The sequence below is a fragment of the Psammomys obesus genome, unplaced genomic scaffold (assembly GCF_907164565.1).
Source record: "Psammomys obesus unplaced genomic scaffold, mPsaObe1.curated_primary_1811, whole genome shotgun sequence".
Classification (NCBI taxonomy): Eukaryota; Metazoa; Chordata; class Mammalia; order Rodentia; family Muridae; genus Psammomys; species Psammomys obesus.
In genome coordinates this window covers 3,106,444-3,134,072 of record NW_026589137.1, presented here as the reverse complement: position 1 = coordinate 3,134,072, position 27,629 = coordinate 3,106,444, and positions in this window count along the sequence as shown.

Sequence of the window (27,629 nt, the reverse complement as noted above, 5' to 3'; positions counted from 1 at the left end):
ACACACACACACACACACACACACACACACACACACACACACACACATGAATGCATTTATCTCAGCAACAATTAAAGAAAGCTCTAGAAAACCTCAACTAATGAAATTGCTGATGCCCAAGTTTTCTTTAACATTCTATATCGAATGGAAACAAAAATGGCAATAAGTAACATAGGGGACTTTAGTAGGTGTGTCTATGAACCACAAACTACTCCTTTCTTTTAGGTAGGTATCTGCAGTAAATAAGGATCACTAAGCTCAACACATGTCACTTTTCATGGCAAATACATGTAAACTGGCAACTGAAAAAATACTGTTACTGTAATGTCTCATTTAACTTTCACATCAACCAGTGAAATACAGTGATAATATGTATTTCAAACAAGAAATTCAAACTGAGACTTTGGTGACTCCAAATTAGTAAAAGACCCTTAGTCATCAAAAAGAAAAATCACTCATAAACCATTTGTTATTTTTACTAAAATGGGAAGGACATTGTAGAGACCATAAAAGGATTTTAAATAAGTGAAACAAAACAAAGGGTTTTATGTTTCTAAATGAACTCACTGAACATTTAAACATGCATGCAATGACCAAGCATTATTATTAAAGTCTCCCTGTGCATGATTTCTAACAAGTAAATACTCCATCCTATGGAATTTGTCAGGGATGCTGACAGGTAGAATTGAAAGTCTCTAGTATATCTGAACTGATGAAAAGCAATTTCACAAACAGTCAAGGGGAATGAAATCCAGGAGTGCTTGATGATTATAGAAAGCCAAACATGAATTTAAGAAGAAAATTTTGAGAATGATCAGGTTGGTGTGACTTAAAGAAGAACATGAATTTATAGTTGATAAGAGGGGATTACGTCAGTACAATTATTCATCCTTAATTATTTCTGGTTAAGCTGATTGTTGGTATAAAGTTCTTGTTGAATGTATACAACTTACTTTTCTTGTTCATTCAAACGCTGATATCTCTACTCAACTATCTGGTTTCAATCTGGACCTTGCATTGTGATGTTTATTCTAAGCATCACCTCTCTCAAGTTTGGGTAAATATGCCACCATTTGTTTTCTGTATTGTCAATAAAACAACCAGCTAATGCTGAGCAATTTAGAGAATAAGGTGGGGCATCCTGGTCCAGAGGGGAGGAGAAGGAAATGAGTGGGAAGAGTGGGAGAGGAGATATCTGCAGGACAGAACTTGGAACCATGAGGAGATGTGAACCAAACCTAAGATATAACTAAAAGCAAGTATAATGTGGGAAATTTGAATGGGAAGAAACTATGTGGGCTTGGAGGTTTAGGATGGAGTAACTATTGCCCAGTATTTTGTTCTAGGTTAATTAAATCCTAGTCTCTGTGTGGTGATTTGGGTATAAAGCCAGTTTAGGAATAACCACTGTTTAACAAAAAGACAAATCACTAATAAATATTAATAATCAACATTAGCATTTTATGATAACAAACATTTCTATTCCCAGTACTTGTGAGGCTAAAAACAGAGAATCATGGTTTTGTGGTTATAGAAAGGCTCTCTCTGAAAAAGGTTTTTTCTAATTAAGTGTTGTTGACCCTACTATTTATTTCAGTCAAAATCTGGGCTTTGCAATAATAAGATTTGGTTGGAAAACTTAATGCATATGTGCAGAACAAAGCACTGACACATAGCCAAGTTGCTGTACTTTGTGATTTACTATAGAAAAATAGGGATAGTATGAGTCCTAGAGTTGGAATTCGTTTGAGTCTTAGCTCTTCCACTTAGCCATTGTTTTCATTGTTGTCAATGTTGGTAATTTTATATCAACCGCTGTTGATATTAAACAATGAATCTGTATGCCTTGGTTTTCCATCTCTAAAGTTCTCAATATTGACATCAGAAATAGCATTAAACCTTCAATACAATAATAAATAGCAATAAAATTCTGGGTTTGTTTGTTTGAGTGACATGAATTGGTCATTATTAAGCACAGATTGCAGGCTTCAGTGGTAAAGTCAGCCAGTTGTGTTATGCCACAAATTAGAATCATAATGTCATGTTTCATAGTACAGTGCATAAAAAATAGAAGTAAATGGTCAAAACAGAAAGTTTTAACTTGTCAAAGTGCTGAGAATAAAGGGCTAGTGTGCTCTCATCCCTAAATGGAATACATATATTGTCCACTCCAAGGCCTAAGGAAGCATTGCAGAAGAATAGGTGGAAAGACTCTAAGAACCAAAAGATAAAGAGCTCTCTAAATTCTCATCTAGATTTCACACAGCTATTACAACCATGAACACATAACAGTCGACACAATTTGCATACAACCTAAATACTCATATCAAATTAGGAGAGAGTACTTGGGAAGACAATGTTGGGTGACAGGAGTGGGATGAATATGAGAAGGTAATGGATGAAAGTGTAATCACAATACTTGGATACAAGTGAGAAAGTTTTTTAAAAAGCTCGTATCATTCTCAGTAAATGACGTATTTTCTAGAATAAGTTGAGCTTGCTAATAAGCAACGTAAAATGCCATCATACAGGGCATATTTCCTATTCACGCTTTAAAATGTGGTACCAATTAACACAAATAATTGGTGAATTTCATCTTTTCTAAACTAAATAATTATAGACAGACTAATGGTCAAGCTACTGCTAGTAAAGTGAATAGGCATATGATATGACACCACAGAGACCTGGGCTAAAGTCTCAATGATTGGATTGACTAATGTTTATGTCTTTCAGATACTCCACTAGTAAAATATGGATAAAAATACCTAACATTTGGCATTCCGTAAAGAAAACTCATAGAGCAAATCTTCTTTGTTATTATGTATGTGTGCGTGTGTGTACTTTATATTTTTCTTTGTTATTAATTGCCCAAAAGTGAGAATCACTGTGGTATTTTCACAAAAATAATGTACTTTGATCATAGAGCATTCTATTTGGACTCCATGGTAACTGGCTATCATTGTTTTAGTTACACTCAATGATGGCACTTTCATGAGAATATACTTGGTACGCTCAAAGTATCAGACATTATTTGACCATCTTCTTTTAAAATAATATAATATGTGATCATATATTTTTATAAATTTTGCTCACCTCCCCTTGATGGGATGCAGTCTTACCAGGCCACAGAGGAAGACAATGCAGCCAGTCCTGATGAGACCTGATAGACTAGGATCAGATGGAAGGGGAGGAGGACCTCTCTTATCAGTAGAATAGGGTAGGAGAATGGTGGAGAAAAGGGAGGGAAGGTGGGATTTGGAGGGGCGGAGGGAGGGGCTACAGTTTGGATACAAAGTGAATAAACTATAATTAATAAAAATTAAATTATTAATTAAAAAATTTAATATCATCACTGATAATACATTTGTCTGAGCCAGTGTTCTCAGGATGTTCACCGATGCGATGTAGAGAACAGAATAAATATTCTTAGTTTCAAATATTTCATGGTTTTTCTACAATATCAGGCAGATGATATTAAATAAAAGTATCAGAAAATTTCTGTGGTCTGGCTATGGATTGACCTCCTCAATATGACATTATCTACAGGTCTTAGGATCAGGAGGTTTCCAAATTAATGAAGAGATGAATGCCGTTTTTCCATGCAGAAGTTTTTTCTTTCTTTCTTTCTTTCTTTCTTTCTTTCTTTCTTTCTTTCTTTCTTTCTTTCTTTCTTTCTTTCTTTCTTTCTTTCTTGTTTTTTGATGATATTCTCTCTTGTTTAAACCCTTATTAGTTAAACTTTATTCACCTTCTATCGCCCCATAAACCCCTTACTAATCCATTCCCCCTTCTTCACACATGCCCCTCCCCAAGTTCACTGATAAGGGAGTTTGCCCTCTCCTTACTTCTGAACTTAGTCTGTCAGATTTCACAGGAGTGGCTGCATTGTCATATTCTGTGGCCTGGTAAAGCTGCTCCCCCATTGGGGGAGGTGATCAAAGAGCAGGCCAATCAGTTCATGTCAGAGGCAGTCCCTGTTCCCATTACTATGAAACCCACTTGGAAACTAAACTGCCATGGGCTACATTTGTGCAGGGGTTCTAGGTTATCTCCATGCATGGTACTTGGTTGGAGTGTGAGTCTCTGGAACGACCCCTGTGTTCAAATTTTCTGGTTCTGTTGCTCTCCTGTGCAGTTCCTGTACTCTCCAGATCTTATTATTTCACACTTCTTTCATAAGATTGCATGCACTCTAACCAAAAGTTGGCCATAAGTCTCATTGTTGGCTTTGATAGTCTGCAGGACAGAGCCCTCTATGTCAGGTTCTTAATTTGTTTCCTGCTTTCTTCTTCTGATGTCCATCATCTTTCCCTTTCAGGATGGGGATTGAGCATTTTAGTCAGGGTCCTCCCTCTTGATTAGTTTCTTTAGATGTACAGATTTTAGTAGGTTTATCATATATTATATGTCTATATGACTGAGTATATACCGTGTGTGGCTTTCTGTTTCTGGGACATCTCACTCAGGTTGATCCTTTTCAGTTCCCACCATTTACCTGCAAACTTCATGATTTCCTTGTTTTTCCTTGCTGAGTAATATTCCATTGTGTAGATATTTCAGTATCCATTTTTCAGTTGAGAGGCATCTGGGTTGTTTCCAGCTTCTGGCTAGTACAAATAAAGCTGCCACAAACATTGTCTGAGCAAATGTCCTTTTTGAGTACTTAAGCCTCTTTTGGATATATGCCTAGAAGTTGTATGGCTGGATCTTGAGGAAGCGCTATTCTTAGTTGTCTGAGAAAGCGCCAGATAGATTTCCAGAGTGGTTGTGCAAGTTTATATACCCACTAGCAATGGAGAAGGGTTCCCCTTTCTCCACAACCTCTCCAGCATGTGTTGTCACTTGAGTTTTTGATCTTGGCCATTATGATGGTTGTAAGGTGAAATGCTGGGGCCGTTTTGATTTGCATTTCCCTGATGGCTAATGAGGTTGAACATTTCCTTAAGTGTTTCTCTGCCATTCAATATTGAGAATTCTCTGTTTAGCTGTGTACCCCATTTTTTAATTGGATTACTTGGTTTGTTGATTTTAAGATTCTTTAGTTCTTTATATATACTGGATATTAGCCCTCTGTCAGATAAAGGGTTGGTGAAGATTCTTTCCCAACCTGTATGCATTGGTTGTGTTTTGATGATGGTGTCCTTTGCTTTACAGAAGTTTTCAGTTTCATGAGGTCCCATTTATTGATTGTTGCTCTTAGAGCCTGTGCTGTTGGTGTTCTGTTCAGGAAGTTGTCTCCTGTACCAATGAGTTCTAGGGTCTTCCCCACTTTTTCTTCTAACAAATTTATAGTATCTGGTTTTATGTTGAGGTCATTGATCCACTTGGACTATAGTTTTGTGCAGGTGATAACTATGGATCTATTTGCATTTTTCTACATGTATATATCCAGTTAGACCAGCACCATTTGTTGAAGATGCTATCTTTTTTCCGTTGTATGGTTTTGTCATCTTTGTCAAAAATCAGGTCTCCATAAGTGTGTGGGTTTACTTCTGGGTCTTCTGTTCGGTGCCATTGATCCACCATTCTGGTTCTATGCCAGTACCATGCAGTTTTTATTACTGTTGCTCTATAGTACAGCTTAAGATCAGGGATGGAGCTACCTCCAGAAGATCTTTAATTGTAGTGGATTGTTTTAGCAATTCTGGGCTTCTTGTTATTCCATATGAAGTTGAGAGTTTTTCTTTCCAGGTCTATAAAGAATTGTGTTGGTAATTTAATGGGAATTGCATTGAATCTGTAGATTGCTTTTGTTAAGATGGCCGTTTTTACTGTTAATCCTGCCAAGCCATGAGCATGGGAGATCTTTCCACCTTCTGATATCTTCTAATTCTTTCTTCAGAGACTTGAAATTTTTTTTATACAAGTCTTTGACTTGCTTGGTGAGGGTCACACCAGGGTAATTTATGTCATTTGTGCCTATTGTGAAGGGTATTGTTTCCCTAATTTCTTTCTCAGCCCTTTTGTCTTTTCTATACAGGAGGGCTACTGATTTTTTTGAATTAATTTTTTATCCGCCCAATTTGCTGAAAGTGTTTATCAGCTGTAGAAGTTATCTGGTAGAATTTTGGGGGTCACTCAGGAATACTATCATGTCATCTGCAAATAGTGATAACTTGACTTCTTCCTTTCCAATTTGTATCCCCTTGATCTCCTTCATCTCTCTTATTTTTTCTGGCAAGGACTTCCAGAGCTACGTTTTTCTCCTTCAGTTTGTTTATAAGGTGGATTACATTAAAGATTTCCATATGCTGAACCACCCTTGCTTGCCTGGGATGAACCTTACTTGGTCATGGTGGATGATATCTTTGATGTGTTCTTGGATTTGGTTTGCAAGTATTTTATTGAGTATTTTTGCATCAATGTTCATAAGGGAAATTGGCCTGAAATTCTCTTTCTTTGTTGGGTCTTTGTGAGGTTTAGGTACCACGGTGACTGTGGCTTCATAGAATGAGTTTGGTAGTGTTCCTTCTGTTTCTATTTTGTGGAATAGTTTGAAGCGAATTGAAATTAGCTCTTCTTTGAAAGTCTGGTAGAATTCTGTACTGAAACCATCTGGTCCTGGGCTTTTTTTCGATGGGAGACTTTCGATGACTGCTTCTATTTCCTTAAGTGATATAGGCCTATTTAATTGGTTTATCTGGTTTTTATTCAGCTTTGGTAAGTGTAATCGATCAAGAAAATTGTCCATTTCATTTAGATTTTCATATTTTGTGGCATATAGACTTTTGAAGCAAGTTCTTTCTTCCGGAGAGAAGGTAGGTTATCATGAGAGTGAGCTGTCACTTTCTGCCACCTTTCCATGCATCAAAACAGAGTGATTTTAGTTTTCCAAGCCTTCAGAATTATGAAACTATTTTATATAAATGAACAATTTTAGTCTATAATGTTATAGGAACTAAAAGTTGACTAGAAAAATTTATATTTTTGTTGTTCCTATAATATACTAACGTAATTACATGAATTACCTTATTTAAAAAAGACTAATTTGTGTGTTTGGGTGACCCAGTCTTCAGGCATGTGTATGTGAATACAGTGTTTGCAGAGACCAAAAGGCATAATAGCCTCTGGAAAAAGAGTTACAGCCAATTGTATGCTGCCTGAAGTGGGTGCTAGAAACCTAGTTCAACATTTTTTTTAATTTTCATTTTTGTATATCAATTACATTTTATTCACTTTGTATCCCTTCACTCCATCTCAATCCCACCCTCCCTCCGTCATCTCCTCCCACGCCCCTCTCCAAGTCCACTGAGAGGGGAGTTCCTCTTTTGCCTTCTATCAATACTTATCAGGTCTCATCAGTATTAGCTGCATTGTCCTCCTCTGTGGCCAAACAAGGCTTTCTGCCCCCTCAGGGGAAGGCAAAGAGCTAGCCACTCAGTTCATGTCAGAGACAGTCACTGTTCCCTTTACTAGGGAACACACTTGGATACTGAGCTGCCATGGACTACATTTGAACAGGGGTTTATGTTATATCCATGAATGGTCCTTGGTTGGAGTATCAGTCTCAGAAAAGACCCCTGTTTCCAGATATTTTGGTTCTGTTGCTCTCCTTGTTGAGATTGTGTACTCTCCAGGTCATATTATTTCTACCTTCTTTCCCAAGATTCCCTGCACTCTGCCCTATGTTTGGATATGAGTTCCAGAGTCTGCTTTGACACACTGCTGGGTAGAGTCTTTAAGAGGCTTTCTATGGTAGGCTGCTGTCCTGTTGCCTATTTTTTCCTTCCAATATCCATCCCTTTTGTCTTTCTGAGTGAGGATTGATCATCTTACCCAGGATCTTCCTTCTTGCTTAGCTTTTCAGGGGTACAGATTTTTATAGGTTTATCCTATATTATATATCTAGTATCCACTTATAAGTGAGTATATACCATTTGTGTCTTTCTGTTTCTGGGATACCTCACTTAGGATGATCTTTTCTAGTTCCCACCATTTGCATTCACATTTCACGATTTCGTTCATTTTAATTGCTGAGTAGTATTTAATTGTGTATTTGTACCACAATTTCTGTATCCATTCTTCTGTTGAGGAACATCTGGCTTGTTTCAAGATTCTAGCTATTACAAATAAATTTGCTACAAACATGGTTGAACAAATGCCTTGTTGTGTACTTGAGCATCTTTTGGATACATGCCTAGGAGTAGTATAGCTGGATCTTGAGGAAAAAGTATTTCTAATTGTCTGAGAAAGTGCCAGATTGATTGCCAAAATAGGTGTACAAGTTTACATTTCCACCAACAATGAAGGAGTGTTCACTTTTCTCCACATCCTCTCCCACATGTATTGTAACTTGAGCTTTTGATCTTAGACATTCTGATGGGTCTCAGGTAAAATCTCAGGATCATTTTGATTTGTATCTCCCTGATTACTGAGCATGATGAACATTTTTTAAGTGTTTCTTTGCCATTCTATATTCCCCTCCAGAGAATTCTGTTTAGCTCTGTACACCATTTTAATTGGATTACTTGATTTGTATTTTTTTAACTTCTTTAGTTTTTGTGTATTCTGTATATTATCCATCTGTCAATATAGAGTTGGTAAATATCCTTTCCCAGTCTGTTTTGCTTTGATGACAGTATCCTTTGCTGTACAGAAGCATTTCAGTTTCATGAGGTCCCATTTGTTGATTGTTGATCTTAGAGCTTTTGCTGTTGGTGTTCTGTTCAGGAAATTGTCTCTTATACCAATGAGTTCTAGGCTCTTTCCCACTATTTCTTCTAATTGATTTAGAGTGTCTGGTTTCATTTTGGGGTCTGATCCACTTGGACTTTAGTTTTGTGCAGAGTGGTAAATATGGATCTATTTACATTTTTCTACAAGTAGACATCCAGTTAGACCAGCACCATTTGTTGAAGTTGCTGTCATCTTCCATTGTGTGGTTTTAGTTTCTTTGCCAAAAATCAAGTATCCATAGGTGTGTGAGTTTTATTTCTGGGTCTTCTATTTGATTCCATTGATAGATTATTCTGTTTCTATGCCAGTAACATGCAGTTTATATTACTATTGCTTTAGCACTGCTTGAGATCAGGGATGGTGATACCTCCAGATGATCAGTTGTTGTACAGGATCGTTTTGGAAATTCTGGGTTTTTTGGTTTTGCTTATGAAGTTGAGAATTTTTCTTTCAAGTTCTGTAATGAATTTTGTTGGTATTTTGATGGGAATTGCAGTGAAATTGAAGATTGCTTTTGGCAGGATTACGATTTTCACTACATTAATACTACAGATCCATGAGCACGGGAGATCTTTCCATCTTCTGATGTCTTCTTCAATTTCTTTCTTCAGAGTCTTAAAGGTTTTTTTTTTCTTTTTTTTTTCCGAAATGGTCTTTTACTTCCTTGGTTCAATTCACACCAAGTTACTTTATGTTATTAGTGGCTATTGTGAAGAGTGTTGTTTTCCTTATTTCTTTCTCAGCCCTTTTGTCTTTGGAATACAGGATGACTTCTGTTTTTTTGTTTTGTTTTGTTTGTTTGTTTTGTTTCTGTTTTTTATTTTATTTTTTTAATTTTTTTATTATATCAGCTGAAGGAGTTCTCTGGTTGAATTTTTGGAGTCTCTCATGTATACTCTCATATCATCAACGAATACTGGTATTTTGATTTCTTCTTTTCTCATTTGAATCTCCTTCATCTCCATTAGTTGTCTTATTGCTCTAGCTAGGACTTCAAGTACTATGTTGAAGAGATATGGAGAGAATGGGAATCCTTGCCTTGTCCCTGATTTCAGTGGAATAAATTTAATTTCCTCTCCATTTAGTTTGATATTGGTTACAGGCTTGCTGTATATTGCTTTTACTATGTTTAGGTATGTGCCTTGTATCTCTGATCTCTCTAAGACTTTAAACATGAATGGGTGTTGGATTTTGTCAAATACTTTTCCAACATCTAAGGAGATGATCGTGTGGGTTTTCTCCTTCAGTTTGTTTATATGGTGGATTACACTGATGGATTTCTATATATTGAATTACCCCTGCATGCCTGGGATGAAGCCTACTTAGTCATGGTAGATGATGTGTTTTATATATTCATGGATTCAGTTTGCCAGTATTTTATAGCGTATTTTTGCATCAATGTTTATAAGTGAGGTAGGTCTGAAGTTTTCTTTTTGTTGGGTCATTGTGTGGTTTTGGTATCAATGTGACTGTGGCTTCATAGAATGAGTTTGGTAATGTTCCTTCTGTTTCTATTTTGTGAAATAGTTTGAAGTTAATTGGAGTTAGCTCTTCTCTGAAGGTCAGTAGAATTCTGCACTGATACCATCTGGCCCTGGGCTTTTTTTGGGAAAGGAGATTTTGATGACTGCTTCTATTTCCATGGGGGATATTAGACTTTTCAATCTTTCTTAATTTGATCTTGACTTAATTTTGGTAGATGGAATCTATCAAGAAAACTGTCCATTTCATTTAGATTTTCAAATTTTGTGGCATACAGGCTTTTGTAGTAAGACCTAATTATTGTTTGGATTTCCACAGTCTCTGTTGTTATATTCCCCTTTTCATTTCTGATTTTGCTGATTTGGATAGTTTCTCTATGCCTTTTAGTTAGTTTGTCTAAGGGTTTGTCTATCTTGTTGATTTTCTCAAAGAACCAGCTCTTGGTTTCATTGATTGTTTGAAATGTTTTACTTGGTTCTAATTTATTGATTTCAGCCCTGAGTTTGATTATTTCCAGTCGTCTACTCCTCTTGGGTGTGTCTGCTCCTTTTTTCCTAGGACTTTCAGTTGGGCCATTAATTTGTTTGTATGAGATATTTCAAATTTCTTCTTGAAGGCACTTATTGCAATTAATTTTCCTGTGAGCACTGCTTTCATTGTGTCCCATAAGTTTGGATATTTTGTGCCTTCATTTTCATTGAATTCTAGGAAGTCTTTAATTTCTTTCTTTATTTCTACCCCAACCCATCTGTCATCGAGTAGGGAATTGTTCCGTTTCCTTGTGTGCATAGGTTTTTTGCTGTTGTTGTTGAGGTCCACATTTAGTCTATGATGGTCCTTTAGAATACAAGGGATTATTTCAATCTTCTTGTATCTCTTGAGGCTTGCTTTATGACCAACTGTATGGTCTATTTTGGATTATGTTCCATGAGATACTGAACAGAGGGTATACTCTTTGGATTTTGGGTGAAAAGTTTTGTAGACATCTATTAGGTACTTTTGATTTAGGACTTCTGTAATATCTTTATTTCCCTATTTAGCTTATGTGTAGATCATCTGTTCCTTGATGAGAGTGGAGTGTTGAAGTCTCCCACTATCAAGGTGTTGGAATAGATGTGTGATTTGAGCTTTAATAATGTTTCATTTACAAATGTAGGCACTCCTGTATTTTGGTCATAGATGTTCAGAATTGTGATGTCCTCCTGGTGGATTTTTCCTTTGATGAGAATGAAGTGCCCCTCCTCATCTTTTTTAGATTAATTTTGGATGAAATTCTATTTTATTAGGTATTAGAATAGCTACCCCAGCTTCTTTTCTGGGTCTATTTGCTTGAAAAATATTTTTTTCCAGCACTTTACTCTGAGGTAGTATTTATCTTTGTTCCAGAGGTGCATTCCTTGATGTAGCAGAGTATTGGATACTGTTTATGCAACCATTTTGTTAGTATCTGTCTTTTTATTGGAGAGTTGGGTCAACTGATGTTGATAGGTAACAGTAACCAATTAATGTTAGTTCCTTTTATTGTGGAGTTGGTGGTGTTATTGTGATTCATTGCTTGGCTTCTTTTAATTTTTGTTGTGAAAGTTATCTATGTCCTGTTTTATTCAGTGTAGTTGTTTTCTTTGGATAGGAGTTTTCCTTCTTTTATTTTCTGTATCGCTGGTTTGCTGTGTAGATATTTTTTAAGTTTAGTTTCGTCATGGATAATTTTGTTTTCTTCATCTATGTTGTTTGAAAGCTTTGCTGGGTACAGTAGTTTGGTATAGCATCTGTGGTCCCTTAAAGTCTGCTTGACATCTAACCAGGCCCTTCTGGCTTTCTTAGTTTCCATTGAGAATTACTGTGTGATTCTGATAACTCTACCTTTATATGTTACTTGGTCTTTTCCCCTTCCTTCTTTAATATTTTTAATTTGTTCTGTAAGTTTAGTGTTTTGACTATGATGTGACATGAAGAGTTTGTTTTCTGGTCTGGTCTATTTGGTGTTCTGTAGACCTCTTGTATGTTTATGGACATTTCTTTCTTTAAGTTGGGGAAATTTTCTTCTGTGATTTTTTTGAAAATATTTTCTGGACCTTGTTGCCTGGACTGTTCTTTTTCATATATTCCTATTATTCTTAGATATTTTCTTTTCATGGTGTCTTTGATATCTTGGATGTTTTGTGTTTGGGACTTTTCAGAAAGAAGTATCAATTTCATCAAGTGTATCTTCAGCACAACATATTTTCTCTTCCATCTCTTGTATTCTATTGGTAATGCTTATCTTTGTGGTTGCTGATCTTTTCTCTAAGTTCTCCAGCTCCAGGGTTTTCTCAGTTTGTGTTTTTTTTTTTTTATTGATTATAATTCTGTTTTGATGCCTTGCACCATTTCCTTCATCTATTTGAAACTAGATACCCGTCTTTCTATAATGGTTTCTATTTTTTTTTTCGTTTACTTCCTCCCTGTGTTCCACTAATTTTGCCTCTATTTGTGCCTCTATTTGATTGGCTATATTTGCCTGTATTTCTTTGAGAGCTTTGTTCATTTCCCCTTCATTTGCCTTCATTTATGGGGTTATTTCTTTGAGAACTTGTTTGTTTCCTCTTTAATTTTCTCCACTTGTGTGACTATTTCTCGGAGAGATTTGTTCGTTTCTTCTTCATGTGCTTCTAATAACTGGATAAGCATAGTTTTAAAGTCATTTTCCTGTGTTTCTGGTGAATTGAAATATCCATTGATTTGTGTGTGTGTGGGGGGGGTGTTCTGGTGAAGCCATAATGTCCTGATCTTTGTTAGGTGTGTTCTTATACCTACCTCTGGCCATCTGCTTATCTGTAATATTCACTGTTTGTTCCTGGAGTCTGTATTTCAGAGTGGATTTGTCTTTCTCTGTTGTCTGGAGTATTTTTCAGGAAGATGAGAGAGGTCCACTGGTTTGAGAGTGTTCATGGTGTTTCAGGAGTACCTGAATGTTGAAGGTCTACTGGTGCTGAATCACAGTTGCGGGGAAGCAAGTTTGAGCATGAGTGTGGAAGTGTGTCTTGAAAGACAGAGTGCTAGGGTGTGTAGATGCTTGGAATTTAGGGGTGGGGGTCCAGGTGCAGGAGCAGGTGCGGATGTTAGTGTTGTTTGTGGGCACAGTTTGCAGGCATTCTTCGTGGGCAGGTGCAATGAACCTGTGCAGATTTTCTGAATACCTCAGTGTTCTACAGTTCTGTCATACTGTTGTTCTGGTATTCAGATCTGTCTGGGCTCTAGGAGTTCTTTGCCTGGACTTCACTGGTAGACCTGCATAGCAAGGTCTTCAGTGTTGATAATGCTGTCCCAAGAATCGCTATGTTGCCACAGAACTTGGGGGTTGGTGTTGTGGTCCACTGGGAGTCCAGCCACCACTGCAGAACTAGGAGGCTCCTGGAACAGATGACTTCTGGAAGGCCCTGGGGAGCCATGAACCTGGTTGGCCTGTGGAATGTCGGCACTGTTCTCTGTGCTAGGAGCTGCGGAAATTGCAGGGCTGTTGCTGCTGCCTCCACGGCTGCCTCTGCCACTGCTTCCATCACTGAGTAGTGAACCCCATCAAGGGGAAGTGCCTGGGAATTGAGTCCCCAGGAGAAGTCCTCAGAGAAGTCCATGGTTAACCTGAATCCTAATGTTCTCAGCTCAGGGTTTGTACCCTTTCTCCCAGGAAGCCTCAATGTCTGTGTTCTGGGTTCAGCTGTCTCTCCACTCACCACTTCAGAGTTTTAGATCCTCTGCCCCTTAGATACAGTCCGTGATGTTCACCGCCATCTTGGATTGTCCAAGTTCAACTCTTTTCTAAGAACAATACATATTCTTAAACACTGAGGCATTTCATCAGCCTCAACATTATATAATTTTAGCAATAAAGTCCTAACACATATGCATTATTTTGTCTCCAATTATTGGGTGAGGAATTGAACTTAATTACCATAGCCAAATCACTGAACTTCCAAATGGTTGGCACAAAAATTGAAATAAACTTTTGCTTTTTATTACACAGTTCTGAATTGGGGTACTGAACACTCCTAAAACAAACATAATCAGCCTTAGGTTGTCAAGGCAACAGCAGTAACAATTTCACTGTGTAGGATAAGGTATTTTCTGTGCCATTCCAAAATATGTAGGCCCACTTTTCCTGTAGTAGGTCCTGTTAACTTTTGTAAGTTATTCAGAGCTTTGCTTCCCATAGTTCCCTTCAATCTATTTGTCCTGAGGATTTGCTAATTCAATTATTTTATTCTTCCACTATTGATCCTCACATTGTGCTCTAAGCCTTTGCTAGTCCTTTTCCCTGAAGCTCAATGATTTACCATCACATTTTAATTCTGAAGTGCACTCATCTTGCTCAGCATCAGCTCCATGGTACTCATAGGCATAGATTTCCTTATTAGACTTTATAATTAGATTTTTTTCTACTGTTGACGAAGGTCTTTCTAAACCTCTGAAATGGCAGAATGATTTCAGCAACACCTCAAGGCAGCTGAAAATGGAGCTCTGACTCAATTTTCAAAGGATATGTGGGAGGTGGGGGTATGCCATGAGCCAAGTGTGAAGCAGTTCATTACCTTCAAATGTAGACACACTCTAGAAAATGCCATATAATAGTGATTACTAATTCAGGCATTCTTATGTTTCTTGGAAATATTTGTGAAATTCTTTCTTTAATTTTTTTGAAAAACCATAATTAAGAGTGATATGATTAATAAAAAGAAATGAAGGAAATGATTTAAAATTGGGTCAGAGCACTGGATTATAGTACTTTAAGAAATGACAGTTGGTACATTATATATCATTTTCGTGTTATTTTATCTAATATCTTACATAATAACAACTGTAAAATTCAACCTCTTAGATTTAAAGCAGATCCTATATAATTGAAGAAGCATGGCAATATCAACTAACATATCTAACAGGAAACACTAGAATAGGGATGGAGAGCAACAAGTTTCAAGCAGTGAGAATAGAAGTCTGGGGCTAAGTAAAAGACAGCTGTTCAAAATTTAGACACTATTCTTTTAACAAAGATTATATGGTTAGATGCAACTTGGGACGTAACCAGGAATAAGAGAGAGGTTTTATCAGATAGGGAATCCTGGGAGTGATTACTAAAGTCAATATTATCATGTTAGTACAATACTTAACATTTAGTTCGTCATACCAGGCAATATACTTAGCATTCCATATATGTTATTTCACCTAATACTCAAAACTAAAGTGTTTGCAGGCAGGAATATAAAGCTCAGAAGAATTAGTGACTATACAACATACAGCCCTTATATAGTATAATTGAGGTTGATGTGTAGGTATTTTAAAGTTATTATGTGAACTGTACAGGCTTTCAAATATAAAGAAAAGGAAGAAAAGTAAGTAAGAAGAGAATAAATATGATGGACTTTTTTTCTTTGGTGATTTGTCAGTATTTGCTTGGCTTTAAATATGAAAAGCAATTTGATTTTTCACCTCTGGAAAAAAGATAAGTAAAAAAGATAAAGAGATGATTCGAATTGAAATAACAAATGGTTTAGAAATAAAATGATTTGTCTATATAATGTTATTAAAGGATGTTTTTTAAGATGGTGAAGATAAATTTATAATGCATACTGTTAGAATGGTCTCCTAATTTCTTCAGTCCAAGATAACAAAACCACGAGGTAAAATGGACAAGAGATTCTAAGAAAAGAATAAAACCCTCATTCAATTTTCTGACAATGGATGGGAATCAGAGTGAAGTTACAAAAAAGGCTTTAAACTAGGAGAATGAAAACTGAATAAAACAGGACTTTGGTCCTAAGAAAAGCCGAATGCCATCCAGCCATCCAAATGGTTAATGTGAATTGAAACTACATAGAGGCCTTATTGATATGTTCTACATGGCTAGATCCTGGAAACTGATGGGCGAGGAAACAATAAGGAAAGAAGAGAAAGATTCATGGACAGATAAGATGAATAGGGGTGCAGTCTCAGGTTGCAAACATAGGAGAGGAGGAAGACATGGTCCTTGCTTTCTGGTCTACACTGTATACATCTGCACAAAGACCAAAGGAAGACTTTGTGATTACTCCTAGTCTGACCAGGTTTCTCAATTCCCATGGGTCTGAGGCATTGGGTTCTTTTACATAGTGTGCTCAAGTCAACACATTCACTCAGGATTCCAGGTCGCCAGACCTTATTAAAATGATACTGATTTAGTAGACCCAGGTGCTCTGATTCAAGAAAACTTCCAGAAGAAGCTAGTGGGGCTGCTTTTGAGGGGCAAAAACTTAGCTCTACATTGACCAATATGGCAGACGCCACACAAGTTATTACTGAGTACTTGGGCTCTGACTAGTACCAAATTATATTTTCCTAAAGAGTAAAACATATGAATTCAAAGTCTTACTACAAAAAAATGTAAAATATCATTTTGGATAATATGTATAAGTGCATTTCAACAAGACTATGATCATAAATGAAATAGTATAGTACAATATTACAATTAGTCTTTATTATTTTAAAAATATTAATGATGTAGTAGGTTAAAGAGACTATTCACATGAAATTCTTTATATTTGAATAATAATGTGGCTAACACAAAATGCAAAGTTCCGTATATGATTAGTCAATACCCATTGTAAATGCCTTTTCAAATAGGCAACATCTCTGTCATTGACCCATTCTCTTAAGGTCTTACCTTTTCTTGTTCCCGAAGTAACTTAGCAGCTTAGTAACAAGTCCAAATATTAAACTAACAGAACTTCTAGAATTTTTAATGACTTTTAATTGCAAAAATCAATCCTATGCCATTAAAAAGTACCAGTTTTTCTCATTTATCCCCCAAGAATTATACTTGCCCCATAACTGCTTGGTGATTTCTGTCCAAATTCTGAAGCTGATAGGTATCATACTCCTCAAGGAGTTACCTTTCTGACAGCTGGCCTAAACAATAAGAGTAAAAAGATTGCAAAAGCCAGAGGCACAGAAGTTCTGCTAAAAGACTTTGATTTTTATCCATGACAGGGAAGCCACTCACATGAAACTGCAACAGTATGGTCAACCCAAACAAGACAACACCAGTTAAAATTTCAGTGTGGATAGATCACACAAAGCCCGCCCCACCTATAGAAGAAGAGCTTTGGACAATGGTTGCTGAGAGAGGGAAATTCAGCCTTTTCCAGTGAGGAACACCCTGTTGGGCTATCCAAATTCCCTACAGATGTGTAAGTGAGAAACCCTAAGTAACCTCAGAAAGCTGTATTTATATACATAAAGTGTGTGTGTGTGTGTGTGTGTGTATGAGTGTGTGTCTTTGTGTGTATGTGTCTAAAACCATAATGTAAAAAGAAGTCCTAAATGAGAGAGAGAGTTGGATAACACTGGGAAGAGGAGGAGTTAGAAGGAGGAGATAGAGGTGTGGAAATGATGTAAATACAAGACTCATGTATGAAATTTCAAAAAAAATTCAATAAAAAAGGGCAAAGAAAAATAGGTACTATAAGTTCCACCTTATGGCAGTTATATTTGGCAAATAGTATCCAGTGCCTACCTCAGATTTATGTGTAGATAAATTATGAATGTCCTTATAAAGATGTCTTATTTATTACATGCTTACATAAGCTTGTTTTGTTTATTGGAACTCATTGGAATACTACTTTGCACCTAGGAAATATACACTGAGAAGTGTAGTTTCTATATCTCTTTTCCTGATTTGTAAAGAATTGGGGTGATTGATTAATGGATTTGGGCATATGTATAATTACCAAGATCTTCTAGACAAAAGGTTTCGTTTTCTATTACATTCATCTTTAAATTGCAAACAATTCTTGTGCATCTCTAGACCTGTTTTTTCTTTTTCTTTCAAGGATTTGGTGGTATTATCAGCTCATGGTTCAAAAATTAAGCACTGCTTGCTGTTATCTCTGAATTGATGCATTTTGTTACCCATTGCAATTGCTATCCTGAAAGCTAATAAAAAACAAAAATCAACATAAGAGGGGAAAATATTGTAGATGTTAGAGGGGTTGAAGGACACCCGGAGAACATGGCGCATCAAATCAGATAAGCAGAGACTAAAGCAGCAAGCTTAGAGTTTGAATGGGTCTGCATTAAATCCTCTGCATATGTATTAGGACTATTAGTTTGTGGGGGGGTCTCCTAACAGTAGGGGTAAAAGTGTGTCTCTGACTCTTTGTCTGCTCTTAGGAATTTTTTTTCTCCTAATTGATTGTCTTGTCCAGCCTCAATATATTGATTTTTGCCTTGTCTTATTGTATTTTTTTTTTATTTTTTTTATTAATTACACTTTATTCATTTTGTATCCCCCCATAAGCCCCTCCCTCCTCCCCTCCTGATCCCACACTCCCTCCCCTTTCTGCATGCATGCCACTCCCCAAGTCCACTGATAGGGGAGGTTCTCCTCTTCTTTCTGATCTTAGTCTATCAGTTCTCATCAAAAGTGGCTGCATTGTCCTCTACTGTGGCCTGATAAGTCTGCTCCCCCCTCAGGGGGAAGTGATCAATGAGCAGGCCAATCAGATTATGTCAGAGGCAGTCCCTCTTCCCATTACTATGTAACCCACTTGGACACTGAACTGCCATGGGCTACACCTGTGCAGGGGTTCCAGGTCATCTCCATGAATAGTCCTTGGTTGGAGTATGGGTCTCTGGGAAATTCCCTGTGTTCAAATTATCTTTTTCTGTTGCTCTCCTTGTGGAGTTCCCGACCCCTCCAGCTCTTACTATTTCCCACTTCTTACATAGAATTCCATTCACTCTGCCCATCAGTTGGCCATCATATTTTCCCCTCTTATGTTGGTTTCTCCAAACTCCATGGGAAGGAGACTAAAAGAGACCTCCAATTTAGAATCTCTCCATATAATGCTTAGTTGTAGGTCTCGGCATCTGCTTCCATCTCCTGACAGGGAAAGCCTCTCTGATGATGACTGGACAAGGAACCAGTCTGTGAGTATAAAAGAATGCATTAGAAATCATTTCATTGACTTTTCCCAGTTATGTCTGGTTCTATCCTAGGTCTCTGGGCTATCCAGTCTCCAGTTTGTGGCCATCCAGGCAATGTAGAGGATGGGCTCCCTCTCCAGGCATCAATGTCAACTAAAACTAGACATTGGTTGCCTAGATTTACAAGTCTGTGCCACTATTGAACAGGCACATCTTGCAGGCAGAGCAGACTCTAGGTCAAGGGTTTTATGGCTGGGTTGGTGTCCAGGGTTCTCTTTCTGTAACCTGCAGAATATCTTACCATGCCAAAGAGACTAGAATGTGAAGGCTCCATGCAGGCAGCCTCTCAGTAACTCTACATTTAATGAGAACCTTTTCAAAGTTCAGTAGAATTAAGTAGCTCTTACTTGAATCTAGATTGTTGAGAATATTTTTCCCATAATTGTTTAGTGCATAGAATAAAAATGATATAAAGTTTGGTATTCCAGTTAATGGTTTGTTTGTTTGTTTGTTACTGGTGTGTGTGTGTGAGAGAGAGAGAGAGACAGAGAGAGACACCTAATAGTTGAAGAAAATAAACAATATGGCCAGTTGTATAGATTCTAAAACTTCCTTTCCCTTAACCAATGAATAAACTGAATATCAAAGAAAAAAAAACGAAAATCAATCAAATTAATATTGAAACCATTGAGCAAAAGTTTGGCTTCAAATGAGAAATATTGGCTGGTGGAGTAAAGAGCAAGATAACCTCACACCATCGAGTGATCTATGATCCCAGACTCCTTCACAATGAACCCAAACACTGTCTGGTATAAGTATGCCTGTTGATATACCACACTACCCAGATTCGTGATATCTGATAATGACATAGCTTTGGTGCACATCAAAAACTAGTAAAAATTCAAGCTCATTTAATTTAATATATCTTTCATTGGCATAAAGCAAAGTCACTGAGGTAAGGATTAAATAATAAATCCTCTCTCTGCCTGTCAATGAGGACTGGATGGATCCATGTTCTGGCGGTTCTTTTTAGGTACACTATGACACTTGACTTTCTTCATTCATTTTCTCATTGTTACTCTAAAAGGCTAAGATTCTTTTTTCCCCACTTTAAAGATATAAAAAGAATATAAATGTTTTACAAATTCAGCATAGCAAGCATGAACCTTCTCTCATGCACTATGTAGGTTGGCATCCTTTGTGATTTGCTTTTGTAAAAATTTTAGTTGCCCGGATTACAGATAATTGATTGAGAATATGCATTCAAATCTCATTACCCTAAAGCAATTGAAAGTGCAGAAGTGTAAAAGCAAAATGCCAGCTTCTAAAACAACAGGGAAAATCAGATGTGTCCATACATAAAGGTACTTGCTGAGTAATCCTAATGGCCTTAACTAAATCCCAAGAAGCATAGTGGAAGAAAAGACCTGACACCTGAGTGTGACATAGGGTGCCATGTGCACAGTGAATGTCAAAGAAAGTGTCTGGTGTACAGTCTGTGGCCATTCCTATGCTCTACAAACAGTCTGTGCCAGTTAATGTGCCAGGGAACAGCATATGCTTGTTACTGTGAAAAATGTACAGCCAATATGAATTACTGGGACACCAGGTACAGTGAATGCCAGTCACTATGCCTGGCTTCAGCCTATGTCTGTTCCTGTGCCCCATGTACAGCCTATGACATTCAATATGCCAAATATACAGTGTATGCTATTTACTCTGCCCTGGGCACAGCCTATGCCTGTTCCTGTGTCCCATGTCCACCTATGTCAGTTTCTGTGCCCCATGCCCAGACTATGCCAGTTAGGGTTCCGTGCATGCCACATATGTGCACACGTGGTGCACAGCCAATGATGGTCTTCATGGCCTGTATGCAGTCCATACCAAATGCAGGGCCCCGTACACAGCCTTTGCCAGTTTCGGTGTCCACGGTCCAGCCTGTGCCAGTGCTGGTGCCCTGCCGCCGCCTCCATGACAGGTTTACTGAGCAGCAGCTGCAGGAGCTGGAGCGCATTTTCCAGGGAAATCACTATTTCTGTGCTGAAGAAAGGTAAGCAGATTGTGTGGCCTCAGGTCCTTAGAGGAGGAGCAAGCTGGTACAGAGAGGCCTCAGGCTCTCTGACAGCTGTCTTTCTTGTCTTTACTTACTGCACAGTTTCGATTACATTTTAAAGTGTTTTTGTCTGAGGGTCTTTTCTTGGGGGTAGGATTTGTGCCTCATATCTACAGGTCAGAGGACAGCTTTGAATGACTTGGTTCTCTCCTTCCGAATGTGTGCGTCTGAAGTTCAAAACCAGGCTAGCAGGGTAGCACGTTTATTTGTTGAGTAATCTCATCTGCCTCCACTTTGCCCTTTAACACTAGAAGCTACCCACAAAAGCCAGCCTGCCAGAGCCTTGCCTTACTGTCCTGGTGTTCTGGGATGGGAGTGGGAGCTATGCAAACTGGAAGTGGAACTATTCTCATGTGGTGTCTAGGTGGACCAAGTCAAAACCTTTGTCAGTGTCCATGTATCTAAGTAAGGTCCTGGTAGGACAGGCCCAAGAAACTGAGGTGTGGTTGGTATAATATAGGGTGACAGTCTGTCTTTGTTTACAATGTTGGTTAGTATGTACAAAGTGTACATTTTTGCTTTATGTTTGCTAATTGTAAACACATCAGCACATTTCTCTTCATTGCTGTTTTGGCGTTTTTCCTGAACATTTTTTGTGTCCCGCCTAAAGACAATTGTCCATAAAGGTAAGGCCAGAGTTGGCCATGGTGGCTTCTCCCTGTAATCTCAGCATGGAGAAGGCCAACCCTGTGTTACAGGTGCTACAGTGGGGAGGTGAGTTCTCAGAGCCTGAGCTACAGAGAAGAACCCAATCTCATCACAGAAAAAATAACCTATGTTTATCAAACCAGACATGTGTGTTGTCCCAGCCCTTGAACATAGAGGAAGCTAACACTGACATTCAAGGTCATCCTCAGTTATGTGACTAAAGCCAGCCCACTCCCCAGGAGACCCTTTCACTAATGCTTTAGTCCTGGGTGTTGTTCTGTTGTTTTGTTTTTATTCTAATTTTCTTATAGAGGGCTTCACTCTGTAGCCAGGATGGCCTGGAACTTGTAGAGAACCTCATGCTGGTAATTCAGAACTGTGTGGCCAGCATTGAAAGGTTGTATAACCTTCATTTTATGTCTGATGCGATTTTAACACTTCATTTCCTGGGACTGACAGAACGGCTTAGCAGGTAAAGGCTAATGCTAGCCTGGGATCCAGAGAGAGCCAAGTCCTTCAAGCCTTGCTCTGATTTCCACAAGTACATTGTGACCATAGGCAATCATGCACACACACACACACACACACACACACAAGCACATGCACACAGGCACACATACACTCTCACACACTCACACAAAAGTACACCCACTAAATGAGGCAAATGTAACATAATTTGCTCCTCATAATGATCACCATGTTGGACATCCTTATGTATAAAGGGAACATTAGGTATCCTCAGGTAATTTCCAAGAACCCATCTTCTTTTATTTGTGTTTATCCTTCCATCATGGTGAACATCCTCACAAGGGTTCTTCATGTGTGTGTGTGTGTGTTTGTAGCTCTTCTTTTGTATTGTGTTTTATTTGGAGTCCGTCTTATGCTCCCCCATATTCTGTGTTGGAAGCATTTCTTTAGAGGCTTTTGCTGTCTATTAATGTTTTAAATTGCATGTTAGATATGTGCTTATGGTTTATGTTTATTGATAGCACCTTGCTGAAGTATTAAACTGGCCTGTAGAAATTGACTGTCTTAGAGGGTAGGATAGTGAGACAAATATTTTAATAAACTTAGTCTTTTACATGCTTTACTTCTTCTGTGATGCCAAACACTGACCATATGTCATTTTTCTCTCAGGAAACATCTGGCATTATTAATGGGTGTGACGGAGGACAAACTGATCATCGTGTTTCTTTTTTTTTTCTTATCAGTTACATTTTATTAATTCTGTACCCCAGCCGTGTCCCGATCCCTCATTCCCTCCCAGTCCCTCCCTCCCTCCCTCCTCTCCACCGTGCCCCTTGCCAAGTCCACTGATAGGGGGGACCTCCTCCCCATTCATCTGATCCTGTTTTATCAGGTATCTTCAGGACTGGCTGCAAAGCTCTCCTCTGTGGCCTAACAGGACTGCTCCTCCCTTGGGGGGTGGGGAGGCCAAAGAGCCAGTCATTGAGTTCCTGTTAGAAATAGTCCTTGTTCCCCTCACTATGGGAAACCAATTGGTTACTGAGCTACCACAGGCTACATCTGAGCAGAGGTTCTAGGTTACATTCATACATGGTCCTTGGTTGCATGTCCTCTCAGAAAAGACCCTGTGCCCAGATATCTTTGGTCCTTGTGGAGCTCCTATCCTTTCCTCATCAGACTAACTCCCCTTCTTTCTTATGATTCCCTGTACTCTGCCAAAGGTTTGGTCATGAGTCTTTGCTTTGAAGACACTGCTAGTTAGAGTCTTTCCAATGCACTCAGTAGACTCCTGTCATACGTTCAATGCACATCCCATCTGTCATTCTAAACGAGGATTGATCATCTTACCCCATGTCCACTCTCTTGATTATCTTTTTTAGGTGTATAGATTTCATTATGTTTATCATATCTTTTAGGTCTATATAAGTGAGTATATATCATGTTTGTCTTTCTCCTTCTGGGATATTTCACTCAGGATGATCTTTCTAGATCCCACCATTTGCCTGCAAATTTCATGATTTCCTCCTTTTTGATTGCTGAGTAGTATTCCATTGTGTAAAAATACCACAATTTCTGTACCCATTCCTCCGTTGATGGACATCTGGGTTGTTTCCAGGTTCTGGCTATTACAAATAAAGCTGCTATAAACATGGTTGAGCAAATATCTCTTTTGTGTACTTGAGCAAACTTTGGGTATATACCTAGCAGTGGTATAGCTGGGTCTTGAGGAAGCACTATTCCTAATTGTCTTAGAAAGCGCCAGATAGATTTCCAGAGTGGTTGTACCAGTTTACATTCCCACCAGCAGTGGAGGAGGGTTCCCCTTTCTCCACAACCTCTCCAGCATGTGTTGTCCCTTGAGTTTTTCATTTTGGCCATTCTGATGGGTGTAAGGTGATATCTCAGGGTCGTTTTGATTTGCATTTCCCTGATGGCTAATGAGGATGAGCATTTCTTTAAGTGTTTCTCTGCCATTCGATATTCCTCTGTCGAGAATTCTCTGTTTAGCTCTGTTCCCCATTTTTTAAGTGGATTACTAGGTTTGCTGCTTTTCAGCTTCTTTAGTTCTTTGTATATACTAGATATTAGTCCTCTGTCAGATATAGGTTAGTGAAGATTCTTTCCCAATCTGTAGGCAGGCGTTTTGTTTTGATGACAGTGTCCTTTGCTTTACAGAAGCTGTTCAGTTTCATGAGGTCCCATTTATTGATTGTTGCTCTTAGAGCCTGTGCTGTTGGTGTTCTGTTCAGGAAGTTGTCTCCTGTGCCAAGGAGTTCTAGGCTGTTCCCCACTTTTTCTTCTAACAGATTTAGAGTATCTGGTTTTATGTTGAGGTCTTTGATCCACTTGGACTTTAGTTTTGTGCAGGGTGATAAATAGAGATCTATTTTCATTTTTCTGCATGTGGACATCTAGTTGGACCAGCACCATTTGTTGAAGATGCTGTCTTTTTTCCATTGAATGGTTTTGGCTTCTTTGTCAAATATCGAGTATTCATAGGAGTGTGAGTTTATTTCTGGATCTTCTATGCGGTTCCATTGATCCTCCTTTCTGTTTTTATGCCAATACCATGCAGATTTTATTACTATTGCTTTGTAGTACAACTTGAGATCTGGGATGGAGATACCTCCAGATGATCTGTTGTTGTACAGGATTGTTTTGGAGATTCTGGGTTTTTTGTTTCTCCATATGAAGCTGAGAATCTTTTTTTCAAGGTCTGTAAAGAATTGAGTTGGTATTTTGATGGGAATTGAATTGAATCTGTAGATTGCTTTTGGCAGGATGGCCATTTTCACAATGTTAATCCTACCAATCCATGAACATGGGAGATCTTTCCATCTTCTGAGATCTTCTTCAATTTCTTTCTTCAGAGACTTGAAGTTTTTCTCAAACAGGTCTTTCACTTGCTTGGTTAGTGTCACCCCAAGGTACTTTATGTGGTTAGTGGCTATAGTGAAGGGTGTTGTTTCCCTAATTTCTTTCTCGGCCCTTTTGTCTTTGGTATACAGGAGGGCTTCTGATTTTTTTGAGTTGATTTTGTATCCTGCCACTTTGCTGAAGGTGTTTGTCAACTGGATGAGTTCTCTGGTTGAATTTTTGGGGTCGCTCATATATAGTATCATATCATCTGCGAATAGTGACACTTTGACCTCTTCCTTTCCAATTTGTATCCCCTTGATCTCTTTTAGTTGTCTTATTGCTCTGGCTAAGACTTCAAGTACTATGTTGAAGAGGTAGGGAGAGAGTGGGCAGCCTTGTCTTGTCCCTGATTTCATTGGGATTGATTTAAGTTTCTCTCCATTGAGTTTGATGTTGGCTATACGCTTGCTGTATATTGCTTTTACTATGTTTAGATATGTGCCTTGTATTCCTGATCTCTCCAAGACTTTAAACATGAATGGGTGTTGGACTTTGTCAAATGCTTTTTCAGCATCTAAGATGATCATGTGGTTTTTCTCCTTCAGTTTGTTTATGTGGTGGATTACATTGATGGATTTCCGTATGTTGAACAATCCTTGCATGCCTGGGATGAAGCCTACTTGGTCGTGGTGGATGATATCTTTGATGTGTTCTTGGATTCGGTTTGCAAGTATTTTATTGAGTATTTTTGCGTCAATGTTCATAAGAGAGATAGGTCTGAAGTTCTCTTTTTTTGTTGGGTCTTTGTATGGTTTAGGTATCAGGGTGACTGTTGTACCCCAACCCGAGATCGGGGCTGAGAAAACCCAATCCTTTAGGGCACTCCCCCAAACGCCGCCATAACCCTGCCGCAGTGGAGTGGAAGGATAAAGAGGGGCACAGTGGCTTCACAGTGCCGGAACTCCAGTGCTGCCTGCCGCTCCTAACAAATGCCGCCAGCTCAGGATCATCGTGTTTCTTAATGATGCAAAACATCAGACATATCAAGGCAGAGAGAGTCAAACACCTAAGCTCTTTCACTTCTCACCTACTTTCTACTCTTACTCCTGAACTCTGGTAATTATGTAATTATTTTCTAAACATGGAGAACTAATATAAATATACCACCTTCAGATTTTGAAGGACAAGTGTTCCTAAGACCTGAATCAAGCTTTAGAATAACAGTCCCACTAAATACAATTATGTAGGTAGTGATCTGGATATAGTTTTTGTTCAATTTATGTAATTTTCAATCTGGGGTCTAAGGGGAAGACACATTCTTCACTTGTAGATGTGGATGAAATTAAATAGGTATCATTTCTTTCAAACTTTCATGTTAGTGTCTGACTCTTTTTACCTCCTGACCTGAACATTATTAACTCTATAGTATCTAGATAAAGGCTTCTTTTAAGCAGTAATTTCCACTCAACAGTAAGTTGAAGGAGACCACAGAACTGAGTTTCAAACAAGACTTTCTACAGTAGTTTTTAAAAATCAAAGAGATTAATCTGAGCACAGTGTGATTAGCAAACACACAAGTAGAATCTCAGTGTTTATGCATGACAATGCCTTACAGTCCTTACCTTTCTAAGACCCTGATTTGAATCAAATCTATTTACACAAGCCTCTTGTCAAGCCAAATGTTACCTACTTGATTTATTAAAATCTCTTGTTAAAATAATTACCTTGCTGACCAGCAGGAATCTGTATATGCTTGATACCCAAGGTATATAGGCCCAAGCAATCTTGAATCTTAAAGTTGGTCTTGGTTCAACAAAAGTGAGAAGTGTGTCCAGGAGTATAGAATGAGGTCTGGGCACAGGTCCTGCTGCTTTAGACTGGGTACCTCGTTAGGCCAGTTGTTTAATCCACAGTCACTTTGTGGATTTCAAATACTTGAGAAAATGTTGACTGTTTCCTGGACTTAAAGCCTCTACCACCCATGACTGTGAAAGGGGACAGAAATTCCTGGACCACTGCCCTAGCTAGTTCTATGTCAACTTGACAAAGCTGGAGTCATTTTGAAAGAGTGAACCTCCACAAAATCTGGAATTTGCTTTGTAGACCAGGCTGGACTGGAAGCTCACATATATGTGCCTGCCTCTGCCTCACAAGTACTACTAGGACTACAGGCATGCTCCACCATGGACAGCAGTTTTGTTTGATTGTCTATTTAATTTTCTTTGGTGACAATCAGCACAGATTTTCTATCTGACTGTCAGAAGAATATCTTTCTTTCTTTTTCTTTCTTTTTTTCTTCCTTCCTTTCTTCCATTTTTCCTTCCATTCTTCCTTCCTTCCTTCCTTCCTTCCTTCCTTCCTTCCTTCCTTCCTTCCTTCCTTCCTTCCTTCCTTCCTTCCTTTCTTTCTTTCTTTCTTTCTTTCTTTCTTTCTTTCTTTCTTTCTT